At 45.7% G+C, this 15,799-nt stretch overlaps 1 protein-coding gene across 4 annotated transcripts in view; it reads left to right on the forward strand.

Annotated features, from left to right (window-relative positions):
• Nucleotides 1-2,984: 2,984 nt before the first annotated feature.
• The window catches only part of eda2r (ectodysplasin A2 receptor), a 79,724-nt gene continuing 66,909 nt past the window's right edge, over nucleotides 2,985-15,799 (forward strand). For 2 of the 4 annotated variants that reach the window (XM_059976811.1, XM_059976815.1), the window contains exons 1-2: nucleotides 3,467-3,481; nucleotides 3,571-3,851. The gene's annotated coding sequence lies outside the window, so the exon portion shown is untranslated. Of the gene's footprint in view, nucleotides 3,090-3,466; nucleotides 3,482-3,570; nucleotides 3,852-15,799 lie in introns of those variants that run through there. The other 2 variants (XM_059976812.1, XM_059976813.1) reach the window with 2 other exon arrangements.

Raw genomic sequence — 15,799 nt, forward strand, 5'->3', positions numbered from 1 at the left:
ATACATGGAGCTTAGAAAAATAGAGGGCTATGCACTAGGGAAATTCTAGGCAGTTTCTAGAGTAGGTTACATGGTCGGCACAACGTTGTGGGCCGAAGGGCCTGTAATGTGCTGTAAATTTTTATGTTCTATGTTATGTGAAGTAGAGAAAATTCTACAGGGTTTGCACACTTTCTAGCCCCACTGTAGAAGTTTTGGAAGGGTACAAAAGACGTTTACAAGAACACTGCTTGGATAAGTGTGTTCCATAAAGTGTGAACGATAAACAGAGGTTAAATGAACTTGGGCTGTTTTCTCCAGAACTTCATTGGAAGCTGATAGAAATTTATAGAATTATGAGAGACATAGATACACAGATAGTGTATACAAGCACAACTTTGTTCCCAGGATGGAAATGTCAAATGCTAGAGGACCTGCACATAAGGGTGTGAGGTATATTATGAGTGTGAGGTGCTACATTTTGGTAGGAATAATCAAAATAGGACATACATGGTAAATGGTAGGGCATTGAGGAATGCAGTAGAACAGAGTGATCTAGGAATAATGGTGCATAGTTCCCTGAAGGTGGAATCTCATGTGGATAGGGTGGTGAAGAAAGCTTTTGGTATGCTGGCCTTTATAAACCAAAGCATTGAGTATAGGAGTTGGGATGTAATGTTAAAATTGTACAAGGCATTGGTGAGGCCAAACTTGGAGTACTGTGTACAGCTCTGGCCACCGAATTATAGGAAAAATGTCAACAAAATAGAGAGAGCACAGAGGAGATTTACTAAAATGTTACCAGGGTTTCAGCACCTAAGTTACAGAGAAAGGTTGAACAAGTTAGGCCTTTATTCTTTGGAGCGTAGAAGGTTGAGGGGGGACTTTTGAGAGGTATTTAAAATTATGAGGGGGATAGATAGAGTTGATGCGGATAAGCTTTTTCCATTGAGAGTAGGGGAGATTCAAACAAGAGGACAGGAGTTGAGAGTTAAGGGGCAAAAGTTTAGGGGTAACACGAGGGGGAACTTCTTTACTCAGAGAGTGGTAGCTGTGTGGAACGAGCTTCCAGTAGAAGTGGTGCAGGCAGGTTCAATTTTGTAATTTAAAAAAAAATTGGATAGGTATATGGACAGGAAAGGAATAGAGGGTTATGGGCTCAGTGCAGGTAGGTGCGACTAGGTGAGAGTAAGTGTTCGGAACAGGCTAGAAGGGCCGAGATGGCCTGTTTCCGTGCTGTAATTGTTATAAGGTTATAAGGTAAGAGGAGGGAAGTTTAGAGGAGATTCGTGGGGCAGGTTTTAATTTAAACATAGAGTGGTCAGTTCTTGGATTGAGATGCCAGGAATAGTGGTGGAAACTGATATGATAGTGGCAATTAAGAGACCTTGAAGTGCAGACATCAATATGCAGGGATGGTAGGAGTATGCCAGGCAGAGGAGATTCTGTTTAATTTGGCACTGTGTTCAGCACAGGTGTTGTGGGCTAAGGGTCCTGCTCCTGTGCAGCACAGTTCCATGTTCTACAGACTGGTTGGGAATATCAGAAGGGAGGAGGCTACAATTCAAACATAGACCAGCAAACACTTGGCAAAGTGAAAAAAATGTAAAATTATCTATACTTTGGTGCAGATAACAGAAAGACAGATTATTTTTACATGGTGTCCTGTACAAGGGTGCCTGAAAGTCAACATACAGTAGAGTGGCCAATTAGGAAGACAAATAATATGTTTCCATTTATTATGAGCAGACAAATAATAAAAATAGCAACACACACAAAATGCTGGTGGAACACAGCAGGCCAGGCAGCATCTGTAGGGAGAAGCACTGTCGATGTTTCGGGCCGAGACCCTCCGTCAGGACTAACTGAAAGGAAAGATAGTAAGAGATTGGAAAGTAGGAAGGGGAGGGGAAAATGCAAAATGATAAGAGAAGACCAGAGGGAGTGGGGTGAAGCTGAGAGCCAGAAAGGTAATTAGCAAAAGGGATACAGAGCCAGAGAAGGGAAAGGATGATGGGTTCTTATTGCAATTACAAAAGGACTTGGTGAGATCTGTGGTGTGCAGTATTTGTATTTGCACAACATCTGAAACTTTGACAAACTTCTATGGATGTGTGCTAGAGAGCATAGTGATTGGTTGGTTGCATCACATCCATGTATGGAAACACCATTGCCCTTGAAGAGAAGTTCCTGCAAAAAGCACATCTCGCACAATCTCTCATGGCCCCAAAACACATCCTCCACAGTTAGGAAAGCACATCAACAGCTCTAATTACTGAGGAGGTTGAAGAGAGCTGGACTAAGCACCTTGCTACTCATGATCTTCTACAGGTGTGCAGCTGAGAGCATCACGGCACGCCAGGAAAATGCCCGAGGCGGACAAGAAGCCTCTACAACTGTCCAATGCATCTCTGGCACTAGTCTACCCACCATCAAGGACATATGCACAGAAAGATGCCGGTAAAAGGCCAGTAATTTCATAAAGGTTCCCACCCACCCTGCTTAAGGACTGTTTGTCCCACTCCTATCAGGGAAGAAACTCTGGGGTCAACTAGGCTCAAAAACAGTTACTTCCTCCAAGCCATCAGGTAAACACCTCCATCCATTAACCCGCCCCACCATCACTGCATCCATATCAGCCACACCTTCCCACAGCCCCTCAGCACCCTTCACCCCCCCCCCCATGTCCTGCCACTTTACAGTTACTTTTACATTGTGTTTCATAGGATTGCTTTTATATTTATTGTTTTTAATGGTGCATTGGATCCAGAGCAGCAATTATTTTGTTCTCCTTGAAGAATGACAACAAAGTATCTTGAACCTTGATAGTAGGGTTGGGAAAGAAATGCACCAAGCAGACAGTATAAAAGTCTACAGGTCTGTTCACCGTTGAGAGTTCAGGGGAACTCTCCCAAAAACTGAGGCCAAGCAAAGACGGGAGAAGGAAGTGTGTGGTTCTCCAATAGTTAAAAGAGGATTTAGCATCATTCAGCCAGAAGGGGCGGGGAGAATTGAAAGCAGGAATAACAGAAATCCAGGCTCCAAAGGTTGTCCGGTGCGTGGCGTGAAGGGGTCAAATCTTACGGTTACTGTGTCCTGCAAGTTCCAAGGTAAAAAGAAGTTGGGAGCTAATGAAGTTCACTGCTGAATGGAAAGAACAGCGATTCAGTACAATTATCATGTGGTTAAATATTCCACTGATTGAAATAATTGCTTGACAGGAAGTTTAAACAAGCAAACATTAAGAATTAAGAAATAATTCTTTTGACCAAAGTTTTGCACAGGTGTATAAATATTATTTCTTACATTTCCGAATTTTATTTTGCCTTAAATTAATTTTGAGTTAACGACTTGGATTTGCTAGCCCGGGCATGTTATGAATGATGAAGTTAGCGCCGCTGCAAGCAAACTTAATTCATTCCTGATGTATACTTCAGTAACTGTCCAGCAATCTACTACGGTGCATAAGATCGAATAATTGTAACTTACCTTCATTCTCTCGGTAATTGGCTGTTTCATACATCCGTATAATTTGTTAAATTATTTAGGAAGTGTTGATTTAATTCCTCCCCTTTCACTTTTCCGCTACAGCAGTTCCGTGCGTTGAACAAGTTGGGGCATGTACCGAGGCACTAAGAGGGCAAATCTCGCAGTTTATCCCACTGGCTTCAGACGCCCCGGCCGCATTATACGTGCCGTGTTAGATCTGCAGATGTCAGTCTCTCTAAAAACGTGGGCCCATGCACTGGGTATATGATGTCAAAAAGCGGTGCAGGTTCAACTTAACAAAACTCTAGTGCGATGCACGCAACACTCTTGGACATTCCGGGACCTGGTTATTCTGGGACGTGATTACTTCACAGTAATATTTGGCAAGTTCCGTTTGGTCTTTAATTTTTTTTTTCCCCTGCCTTAAGTGTTGCCAGTTTGTTTTTTCACTGGTGTTAAATTGTGGAATTCTATACACTCGCCAAACTCGCGAAAAGTTCAGTGCCTCTGCTCAGGAGATGTTACAGCAAAAAATTGAAACCAACATGAAGAAAGAACTGTTAAGAGAGGTGACCATGAGTGTCAGAATCAGTTTTATTATCACTGGCAAATGTTGTTATACCTGCTGTTTTGTAGTAGCAGTACAGAGATACATATGCAATATTTATGTATTAGTGTGTGTGTGTGTATATATATATATATATATATATATATAAAGAAGAAATATTTTAAAAATTGCCATAAGAGTGCAAAATAGTGAGGTGATGTTCATGGGTTCATTGTCCATTCAGGAATCTGATGGCGGAGGGAAGAAGCTGTTCCTGAAATGTTGAGTGTGTTGTCTTCAGGTTCCAGTACCTTCTCCCTGATGGTAACAATAAGGATGCCCTGGATGGTCTTTGTGGCCAAAGAGGTGAATATTAGTAGAAGGAGCTGCAGAGATGGTAGGTTCAGAGAGAGAATTCCGCAGACCAGTCACAAGGCTGGTATGAATCAGATGAGTTTGTGAAGATTCGGTATAACATCTAAAACTTTGACAAGCTTCTATGAACTTCTCTGAACCTACTATGTCTGCAGCACTTCAATCCCTTTGGCCACACTCATTAAAGACCCCCAAGTTCTAAATGGCTGTTACCAGGAGAATACAGCTGGGAGATCCTGTGGGAGCCAAGAGAGTGTCTCTGCTGCTCTTGACTTTCAAGTAATTGGGGAAAAAGAAATGCATAGTAAATATAAATGGTGGAAGAACTCAGCAGGCCAGGCAGCGTCTATGGAGAAAAGTACAGTTGATGTTTTGGGCCCATAGGTGCTGCTGGTATGCTGAGTTCCTCCAACATTTTGTGTGTCTGTTGCTTGGATTTTCAGCATCTGCAGATTTTCTCTTGTTTGTAAATATTTTCTTAGCCTCTTTTGACTGCCAGCTGGTTAGGCATCAGGTAAAATCACAGAAGGGCGGTAACTGTGCCTTTAGACACTGATTTAAAAGTAAGGAGTCCTACCTGACCTCCACAAAGGGCAAAGTTAAAATGGCAGCAAGCAGGAGCAGGTTAAAACCACCCAAGTCAGTATTAACCTTGTTAGAAGCTAAGTACTAGCATGCATAAAAGATTGACTGACTGTCTGAAGTCAGTCAGTGACGATGAAAGTACTTGTCCCGAAACACCAACTGTTTATTCCTCTCCATAGATGCTGCCTGATTTGCTGAGTTCCTCCAGCACTTTCTGTGTGCTAGTGGGGATAAAGAGACTGCTGGTGACTCGTGGAGTTGCACATGGGTCACTGTTGGGACTGCAGTTTTTCACCTTATACAATGATTATCTGGATGAAGTGACCAATGGCACTGTGGCCAGATTTGCAGATGATAGTTGAAAGGGCATTACAGAGGCAGGAAGTCTTCATTAGAACTTGGACAGATTGGGAGACTGGACAACAAAATGGGAGATGGAATACAGTGTTGGAAAGTGTGGGGTTGCGCACTTCGGTAAGAAGAATAATGGTGAAATGCGGAAAGAATTCACGAACAGGAGGTGGAAAGGGACTTGGGGTCCTGGTTCAGGATTCCCTTAATGTTAAGTTGGTGTATGCATGAGAAGTAAATTAGACAAATGCAATGTGACCATTCATTTTGAAAGGATTATAATAGTAAACCAAGGATGCAATATAGAGGCTTTATAAAGTGTTGGTTAGGTTGCACTTGGAATATTTTGAACAATTTTGGGTCCCATATCTGAGGAAAAATATGCTGGCCCTGAAGAGGGCCCAGAGAAGGTTTGCATGAATGATCCCAGGAATGAAAGGCTTAACTTTTGAGGAGTGCTTGATGCCTCTGGGCCGTAGTGAGTGAAGTTCAGAAGGATGAGAGGAGATCTCATTGAAAACTATTGGATACTGTCTACTGGAGGAGCTCAGGTGGTCAGGCGGCATCTATGGAGGAGAATGAACAGTTGATGTTTAGGGCCGAGACACTTCATCAGGACTGGATACAATCCTGATGAAGGGACTCAGTCCTAAAGGTCCGCTGTTTCTTCCAGCTCCATAGATGCTGCCTGACTTCAGTTCCTGCAGCATTGTGTGTGTGTTGTTCTGGATTTCCAGGCTCTGCAGAATCATCTGTGTATCTAGTTACTGAATGGCTTGGATCAAGTGGATGTGAAGAGATTATAGAGTCAGAGGGGACAGCCTCAGAGAAAAGGAATGCTCCCTTAAAACTGGGATGAGGAACTTCTTTAGCTAGATGGTGATAGATCTCTGGAATTCATTGCCATAGAGAGATGTGGAGGGTAAGACATTGGGTGCATTTTAGGCAGTGATTGATACAGTCTTGATTGTTAAGGGGATTAAGGGTTATGTGAGTAAGGCTGCAGTCGGAAAAAATTCAGCCATGATTGAATGGAAGAGCAAAGTTGATAGGTCAAATGGTCTCCATCTGCTGTGATATCTTATGGTCTATATGGCTATGCTGTAGCGGTGTGCTACACGCAGCGCTAAAGTAACGACACGGAGTTGGTAAACTGCAGTCAAAGAAAACTTTATTCGAACTACACAGCCTTGCTTTTAAGCCTCCCTCAACCTGCCCCCTGTGGGGCGCAAAAGCTCCAAAAGACACGTACTCACAAACCCCTGTAGGCTATCTCCCTTAGCCGGAACGCTGGCTAATTGTGAGCCGGTTCGGATGTGCCAGGAAATGGGTCGCCACATAACCCCCCCCCCCCCCAGAACTGGCGATACACCCCCCAATGTCCACAGTCTGGGCCGGAACCTGTTTGGGAGGTCGGCCTCTGCGCCGAGGTGCCAGAAACTCGACCGGTTGCGCCAGATCCACATGGGCCGGTTTGAGCCGGTCCACCATGAAAACCTCTTCTCTCTCCCCAACATCCAGCACGAACGTGGACCCGTTGTTCTAGAGCACCGTTAACGGCCCCTCGTAGAGCCGTTGCAGCGGTGGCCGATGCCCGCCCCTTCATACAGACACAAACTTACAGTTCTGCAGGTCTTTGGGTACGCAGGTCGGGTTCTGCCCATGCTGCGAAGTGGGTACAGGGGCCAGGTCACCGAGCCTCTCGCGTAGTCTGCCCAGGACTGCTGCAGGATCTTCCTCTTGCCCCCGTGGGGCTGGTATGAACTCCCCGGGAACGGCCAGGGTTGCGCCGTACACCAACTCGGCCAACGAGGCGTGCAGGTCGTCCTTGGGCGCCGTGCGGATGCCGAGTAGGACCCAGGGAAGCTCGTCCGCCCAGTTAGCTCCTCGCAGGCGGGCCATGAGGGCCGACTTCAGGTGACGGTGGAAACGCTCCACTAGTCCGTTCGACTCTGGGCAGTAGGCAGTGGTGTGGTGCAGCTGTGTCCCCAAAAGGCTGGCCATAGCTGACCACAGGCTGGAGGTGAACTGGGCACCTCTGTCGGAGGTAATGTGGGCTGGCACACCAAAGCGAGATATCCAGGTGGCGATCAGTGCTCGGGCGCAAGATTCGGAGGTGGTGTCAGTGAGCGGGACCGCCTCTGGCCATCTTGTGAACCGGTCCACGATAGTGAGGAGGTGCCGCACTCCTCACGACACTGGCAGGGGGCCCACGATATCCACATGAATGTGGTCAAAACGCTGGTGGGTGGGGTGGAACTGCTGTGGCAGAGCTTTGGTGTGCCGCTGCACCTTGCCGCTGCAGTGCATGCACGTTTTGGCCCATTCACTGACCTGTTTGCAGAGTCCGTGCCAAACAAACCTGCTGGAAACCATCCGGACAGTTGTCCTGATGGAGGGGTGAGCCAAGTTATGAATGGAGTCGAAAATGCGCCGCTGCCAGGCTGCCGGGACGACAGGACGAGGTTTGCCGGTGGTGACGTCACAGAGTAGGGTCCTCTCACCTGGGCCTACGGGGAGGTCCTGGAGCTGCAAACCAGAGACTGCGGTTCTGTAACTCGGAATCTCCTCATCTGCCTGCTGTGCCTCTGCCAGCGCCTCAAAGTCTACCCCTTGGGAAAGGGCATGAATGTTAGGGCGAGAGAGCGCGTTCGACATTGTCCTTACCCGAGACGAGCCGGACATCCGTTGTGTATTTAGAGATGTAGGACAAATGGTGCTGCTGGCGGGACGAGCAAGGGTCGGACGTTTTCGTAAACGCAAAGGTAAGTGGTTTGTGGTCCGTGAACGTGGTGAAGGGCCGACCTTCGAGGAAGTACCTGAAATGCCGGATTGCCAGGTATAGCGCCAACAGTTCCCGGTCGAAAGCACTGTATTTGAGCTCAGGTGGCTGCAGGTGTTTGCTGAAAAACGCCAGGGGTTGCCAGCGACCTGCGATGAGTTGCTCCAGTACCCCACCGACTGCTGTGTTAGATGCGTCCACTGTGAGGGCGGTAGGGACATCCATTCTGGGGTGCACTAGCATCGCGGCATTCGCTAAGGCTTCCTTCGTTTGAACGAAAGCGGCGGCGAACTCCTCGTCCCAGGTAATGTCCTTGCCCGGACCCGACATCAGGGCGAACAGGGGGCGCATGATCCGGGCAGCTGAAGGGAGGAAGCGGTGGTAGAAATTGACCATACCTACGAATTCCTGAAGGCCTTTGATCGTGGTGGGTCGGGGGAAATGCCGGACCTCATCTACCTTAGCGGGCAGAGGGGATGCCCCGTCTTTAGTAATCCTTTGGCCCAGGAAGTCAATGGTGTCGAGCCCGAACTGGTATTTGGCTAGGTTGATTGTTAGACCGTACTCACTTAGTCGGGCGTAGAGTTGACGGAGGTGGGACAGATGCTCCCGACGACTGCTGCTGGCTATGAGGATGTCGTCCAAATAGATGAATGCGAAGTCCAGGGCGCGTCCCACCGCATCCATTAACCGCTGGAACGTCTGTGCGGCATTCTTCATGCCGAACGGCATGTGGAGGAACTCGAAAAGGCCAAACGGGGTGATGAGAGCCGTTTTGGGGACGTCGTCCGGATGCATCGGGATTTGATGGTAGCCCCGGACGAGGTCTACCTTGGAGAAGATCCGTGCGTCGTGCAGGTTTGCTGCAAAGTCCTGAATGTGCGGCACAGGGTAGCGGTCCGGTGTGGTAGCCTCGGTCAGCCTGCGGTAGTCGCCGCACGGTCTCCAGCCCCCTGTCGCTTTGGGCACCATGTGCGGGGGGGAGGCCCATGGGCCGTCAGACCGCCGGATGATCCCCAATTCCTCCATCCTCTGGAACTCCTCCTTCGCCAGTCGGAGCTTGTCCGGGGGAAGCCGCCGAGCACGGGCGTGGAGGGGTGGTCCCTGGGTCGGGATGTGGTGCTGTACGCCGTGATGGGGCATGGCTGCCATGAACTGCGGTGCCAGAACCGAAGGAAAATCCACCAGGACACTGGTGAAGTCGTTGTCGGACAGCGTGATGGAGCCGAGGTTTGGGGCTGGCAACTGGGCTGCACCCAAGGAGAACGTCTGAAAGGTCTCGGCGTGTACCAGTCTCTTCCTGGGCAGGTGGACCAGTAGGCAGTGAGACTGCAAAAAATTCGCACCCAGAAGCGGTTGGGCTACGGCGGCCAGTGTGAAGTCCCACGTGAACTGGCTGGAGCCGAACTGTAGCTGCACCTGACGGGTGCCATAGGTCCTTACTGTGCTGCCGTTCACGGCCCTCAGGGGGTCCCCGGTGCCCTGCTGCGGGTGTCGTAACTCGTCGGAGGTAAAACGCTGATCTTGGCACCGGTGTCGACCAAAAAGCGGCGTCCTGACCGCTTGTCCCAGACATACAGGAGGCTATCCCGATGGCCAGCTGCCGTAGCCATCAGCGACGGCTGGCCCTGGCGTTTCCCGGGAACTTGCAGGGTGGGCGACAACGGCGGGCTTCTGCGCCCCACTGCTGGTGGTAGAAGCACCATTGTTCGTTGGGCTCCGCACCCCTGCCCCTGGGGTTAGCGGGCTCTGCGGCCGGGCCTGGACTGGTTTGCTGCTGGGAGTGTGGCCGGGTGATCTGTGCGATGGACGCCACACTCACCTTCTTGGCGTTCCACAGCAAGTCCGCCCGGGCTGCCACCTTCCGGGGGTCACTGAAATCCGCGTCGGACAGCAGCAGGCGTATGTCCTCGGGCAGCTGCTCCAGGAATGCCTGCTCAAACATGAGGCAGGGTGTGTGTCCGTCGGCCAGAGACAACATCTCATTCATTAAAACCGATGGAGGCCTGTCTCCCAAGCCATCCAGGTGCAGTAAACGGGCAGCCCGCTCGCGCCGTGAGAATCCGAAAGTCCTTAGGAGCAGGGCTTTGAATTCCGTGTACTTGCCGTCCGCCGGGGGCGACTGTACGAACTCCGCGACCTAGGCCGCTGTGTCCTCGTCGAGGGAGCTCACCACGTAGTAGTAACGTGTGTCCTCTGAGGTTATCTGCCGAACGTGGAATTGGGCTTCTGCTTGCTGGAACCATAGGTGTGGTTGCGGCGTCCAGAAACCAGGCAGTTTCAATGAAACCGCATGAACAGAGGCGGCCATCGGTCATCTCTGGTCCAAAAATCGTTTGGACCGTCGGGATTACCAATTGTAGCGGTGTGCTACACGCAGCGCTAAAATAACGACACGGAGTCGAAAACTGCAGTCAAAGAAAACTTTATTCGAACTACACAGCCTTGCTTTTAAGCCTCCCTCAACCTGCCCCCCCCGGTGTGGCGCAGATGCTCCAAAAGACACAACTCACAAATCCCCGTAGGCTATCTCCCTTAGCCGGAACGCTGGCTAATTGTGAGCTGGTTCGGATGTGCCAGGAAATGGGTCGCCACAATGCCTTTAATTTCCTTCTGTGCCTCATCAGACAGCTGGGGTGTTAAATAACCAGTCAGTGGACATACGAGACAAAGGCAAGAAACTGACTGGTATTATGCTTGTTGTTAAACTGCACCAAGGACCATATCCATGAAATGGGCTAAGCCAAGAGAAACATAACTCATATCTGTGTAGAAATTGTATAACAAAACAAATCTGAGTTATCCAATAATTTCAAACTACTTCTTAGACTTTATTTTGGCTAGATGATTACCTGCTGCTTGTTCTCAGAGATTCGATTCAAAGGGATCATTTCCACCAGAACAGAGGAATACATAATGAGCTTTTAACAGATGCGTCCTGGTCTTGAATTTTTTTTTATTTTATATATCTCTTGCAGTCCTACTGTGTGTTTTAATAGTCAGAAAATTACTTTAAAAATTCACTTGAATTGCATTAACTTTCAGTTTCTTAAAAGCTCAAGGAGATCCAGATTGGTAATAATACTTACAAATTATAGAGATCATTTTGTTTCATGTAATCAAGAAGACAATTTGCTTCAAGCTTCATTTCTGTCTGCACTTTTGTTCTCATTTACACCATTAGTACTCCATTAACCAGTGTCCTACAGACAAATGGAACATATGAGACTTGTCTGTGTGAACATTTTGGAAATCTCATGCTGCATTCCAAAGCAAAATGAGTGGAAGTACAAATTATACCTGACTGACATTTATTGCCAGAATGTGATGTCATTGGTGAAAAAAGCCAATGTTCTAGTTAGGCTTTTGGGAGCAGTACTTCAGGAAGGATAAGACAAGGGAACAGAAACCAGTCCTTGGGGGGGTCCAAAGTGGAGGGAGTGAGCATTTTCAAGTTCCTGTGTGTCAAGATCTCTGAGGATCTAACCTGGACCCAACATATCGATGCAGCTATAAAGAAGGCAAGACAGCAGCTATATTTCATTAGGAGTTTGGAGAGATTTGGGTTGTCAGGGGAACACTCAAGCTGTGGAGAACATTGTGACAGGTTGCATCACTTCTCCAGTAAGGGGGGAGGGAGCTATTGCACAGGACTGAAATAAGCTACATTAAGTTGTAAAATTAGTCAGCTCCATCTTGGGTACCAGCCTCCATAATATCCAAGGCATCTTTAAGGAATGATGCTTCAGAAAGGCAGCGTCCACTATTAAGGACTCCCATCACTCAGGACATGCCCTCTTCTCGTTGTTACCATCATTGTTACTTTCAGTGTTTTAGGGTCAACTTCTTTCCTTCTGCCATCGGATTCTTAAATGAAAAGTGAACCCATGAACATGACCTCACTTTCTAAAAATATATAATTTCTGTTTTGCACGATTTAAAATCTAGCTGTTTAATATACATATACTTACTGTAATTGATCTACTTATTTATCTTTCTATATTATCATGTATTGTATTGTACTGCGGCTGCTAAGTTAACAAATTTCATGACACATGCCAGTGATAATAAGCCCGACTTTGATTTTAATTTTGTTTTGCTTTGGACTAAAATTTTGAAAACTTAAGCATTCATTGAGTTAAATACGATTTCTTTAGACTGAGCAGATTGACAGATTATCAGTTCAATATTGTCATTGAGCACAGGGGAGTGGTTTAGGTGGAACTCCTTCAAAGAGCCTACTGGTGAGGCAGAGTTGTTCTGACACACAGGGTGGTTAAGCCAGAATGAACTGCTTCTCAAGTTAAAATTAAATAAATATTTGAAGTAGAGGAATGAATAACAAGGGTGTATGTTAGCTTTGGATTGCTCTGGAACTGTGTGGGAACTGACCAATGGATTGAAGTGCATGTGGCTGTGAAGTACTTTGGAATCCCAATGTCTGTAAACGTAAAGTGCAGAATATAGGGAACCTGCCTTAAAGTAAGTGATCTTGGGAAAGTATACTGTTAGTGGAATCGGTGACAAATTAAGATAAGTAAATAGGATGGCAAATGCTAATTTTAGTTAAGTTAGCAGCAGTTTTTTTTCTGTTACAATCACACAATTCAGATCGCTATGTACCCCTGTGATCAATCTTTACGGGAAATTTACTTCCGTTCTCCTTTCATCATGGGATTGAGTATTACATCATATACTGATTAATTTCTTTACAAAAGACCCAAAATAATGAAGTTTGTTTTTAGAATGTGTAATTTGAGCACGTGGTTCTTGGTGGTATCTTGAGGTCACTATCAAATCCATGTTACCAGTCATCGTCCCTTGATGTCCATCCTATCTCAGACATGTGTTCCCTCTATCCCTCCTTTCCCCTTTTCTGCAAGTTTAATTGTGCCTTTTTTTCTTCTAATTGTGCCCAGTTCTGAGGGATGGCCTTTGACCTGAAATGTTACTGCCTGATCTGCTGATCTGTTTTCAGCCTTTTCACTTTTGCTTTACAATTTCCAGCAGCTTCAGTTCTTATTGCTTTTAATTATATATTCATTGGTCTTGTAGCTCCACTGGTAGTGATATCACCTCTGAATCATTAGGTGTGGCAAGTGTGCCCTAATCCGGAGTCTTGACCACAAAAATCTCAACAGAAGTTCATGTTTTCCTCCATGGGCATTGCATGATCAGAAAGGTTTCAAACCAGTCTTTCAAGCTGTATGTCCCAGACTCAAAGTCAAAGTAAGTTTATTATTAAAGAACACTTATGTCACCATGTACTTGAGATTCATTGCCAGCATCGGCATTCACAAAAGAACAAATGCAATAGAACCAGTGGAAAAACTACACACAAAGACTTGCAAGCAACCAATATTCAAAAGAAGAGAAAGTATGCCATCAACTAGTCAATCGAATAAATAAATACTTCCAAGAACGTGAGTTGGAATCCTTGAAAATGAATCCATAAGTTGCGGAATCTGTTCACAATTGAGGTGACCCCTACCCTACTGGTGAAATCAGTTTTCCTTAATTTCCCCAATTCCCCTCTCAATTAGTTTAATGTAATACCCCCAAATTTTTCATCACTGCTAAGGGAAATCAGTTCTTCCTGTTTGCTCACAGAATCCAGATGAAGAGTGTCAACCCAAAACGTTGACTTTTCCCTCCACAGATGCTGCCTGACTCACTGATTTCCTCCAGCAGCTCATTCTTTACTCCAGGTTTCAGCATCTGCAGACTTCTGTGTCTTCATAATTTTATATACCTTAATTAACTCTTCCCTTGACATCCAAAGAGCCAAATCCAATCCTTTCTCATAGAAAATATTTTATGTAAACACGAGATTCTGCAGATGATGGAAATCCAGAGCAATATATACTGCACAAAATGCTGGAGGAACTCAGCAGGTCAGGCAGCATCTATGGAGAGGAATAAACAGTTGATGTTTCAAGCTGAAGCCTTTAAATTAGGATTGAGTTCTTTGCATTCCTGGCAGATCCTTAAGCTAATTCTTTACACCCACTGTAATACATCACTTTATCGTGACCAGAATGGAATACGGTGTTCATGTTGTGGTGTGCCTAGCCTAGTCTATACAGTTATAGCCTGAGTTCCCAGCTTTTGTGTTCTATGTCTCTACTAAGCATTTTGTACATCACTAATACTAACCTATCAATCAATTCCACAACATTTCCATATCCACAGAAATGCATTCCAAGGTCTATGATTCTCCACACCTCACACTAACTTCTCATTTGTTGTAAACTCCTGTCTTCTGGTGTCTTACACTTCATCAGGTGGAATCTTATATATCGTTTTTTAAGTTTTTGTTTTTATTTAACTTTTGTGCTCTTTATCTTATTCTGTTTTTTTTTGTGCTGCATTGCTGCAGTGGATCAGAGGTAACAATTATTTTGGTCTCCCTTACACTTGTGTACAGCAAATGACATTAACCAATCTTGACTCTTGAATGGAATTCTACTGGCTGCATTTCAATCCAGCTGAACATTCCATCAATTTTATCCTTCTGCTTAAAGATTTATTCCTCCTACTTTTAACTTATTCATTAATAAAGGCGACACAAGCCAAATTCTGAGCCTTTGGGATCCCTACTGAAAACAGCCTCCTAGTCACAGCAACACTGCTTAACCGTCATTGTTTGTTATATTTATTAATCAGTTGACTAATAATTTGAAATAGAATGATATTTGCAGACAAATCAAAAATTGGCAAAGGGATTGAAAGTAGGGTGGGGGGGGGAGTGGAAAGTAGATTTAAATTACAGGAGAACATTGATAGACAAGACAGCAGGGCAAAATACACTCGGTGGCCATGTTATTAGGTACAGTTGTACGCTTCGTTAATGCAAATATTTAATCAGCGATTCATGTGGCAGCAACTTAATGCATAAAAACACACAGACATGGTCAAGAGGTTCATTTGTTGTACAGACCAAATATCTCAATGGGGAAGAAATGTGATCTAAGTGATTTAAAAAAGAATCACTAATTTTTATTGCAACATTGACAAATTACGTTCAATACAACCAGTTGCCGATTACATTTTGACCGTTTAACTCAGCCCCCCCAACCCTCATTTCCAACCCCCTCTCCCCTCCACCAACCAACTGAATAGTAGTGCATACACAAACAGAGCATTCCTATTTTAACAGAAGATCTTTTAAGTTAGCTATCAAATCTGTCCACATTAAGATTGTGTTTGGGGGTGCATTATTTACTCTTGCTGATGATAATTCCAGGTAAGAAATGTCCAAAAAGCTTCAAAGCCAGTGAGTATTTGAAATATCATGGGGAGGTTTTCAACGCTGGGCTACAATCTTCTTAGCTGCAGTCAGACCTGCCAGCCAGATTTTGCATGGTTTTTTTCCATAAGGGAAAGGTGGAAGTTATCATTTAGAAGATGTACCCCCGTTAGTTCTGTAACAGTACTAATAACCTTCCCCCATAAACCAAAAACCCTTGGACATTCCCATACAATATGTATAAAAGAGCCAACGGTTCCGTGGGAGCAAAATGAGCAATATGGGTCAGGAACCAGTTCCATTTGATGTCTAATTCTCAGTGTTAGATATGCTGTATGACAACATTTCAAGTGTATATACTGCTGATTTGGGTTTTTCAAAGCACCGGCAGCACTATCCCAAATCACATCCCAGTCCAAGTCTTGTCCCAATTCAGATATGT

Source organism: Hypanus sabinus, chromosome 8 (genome assembly GCF_030144855.1).
Source record: "Hypanus sabinus isolate sHypSab1 chromosome 8, sHypSab1.hap1, whole genome shotgun sequence".
In the NCBI taxonomy this organism is placed as follows: Eukaryota; Metazoa; Chordata; class Chondrichthyes; order Myliobatiformes; family Dasyatidae; genus Hypanus; species Hypanus sabinus.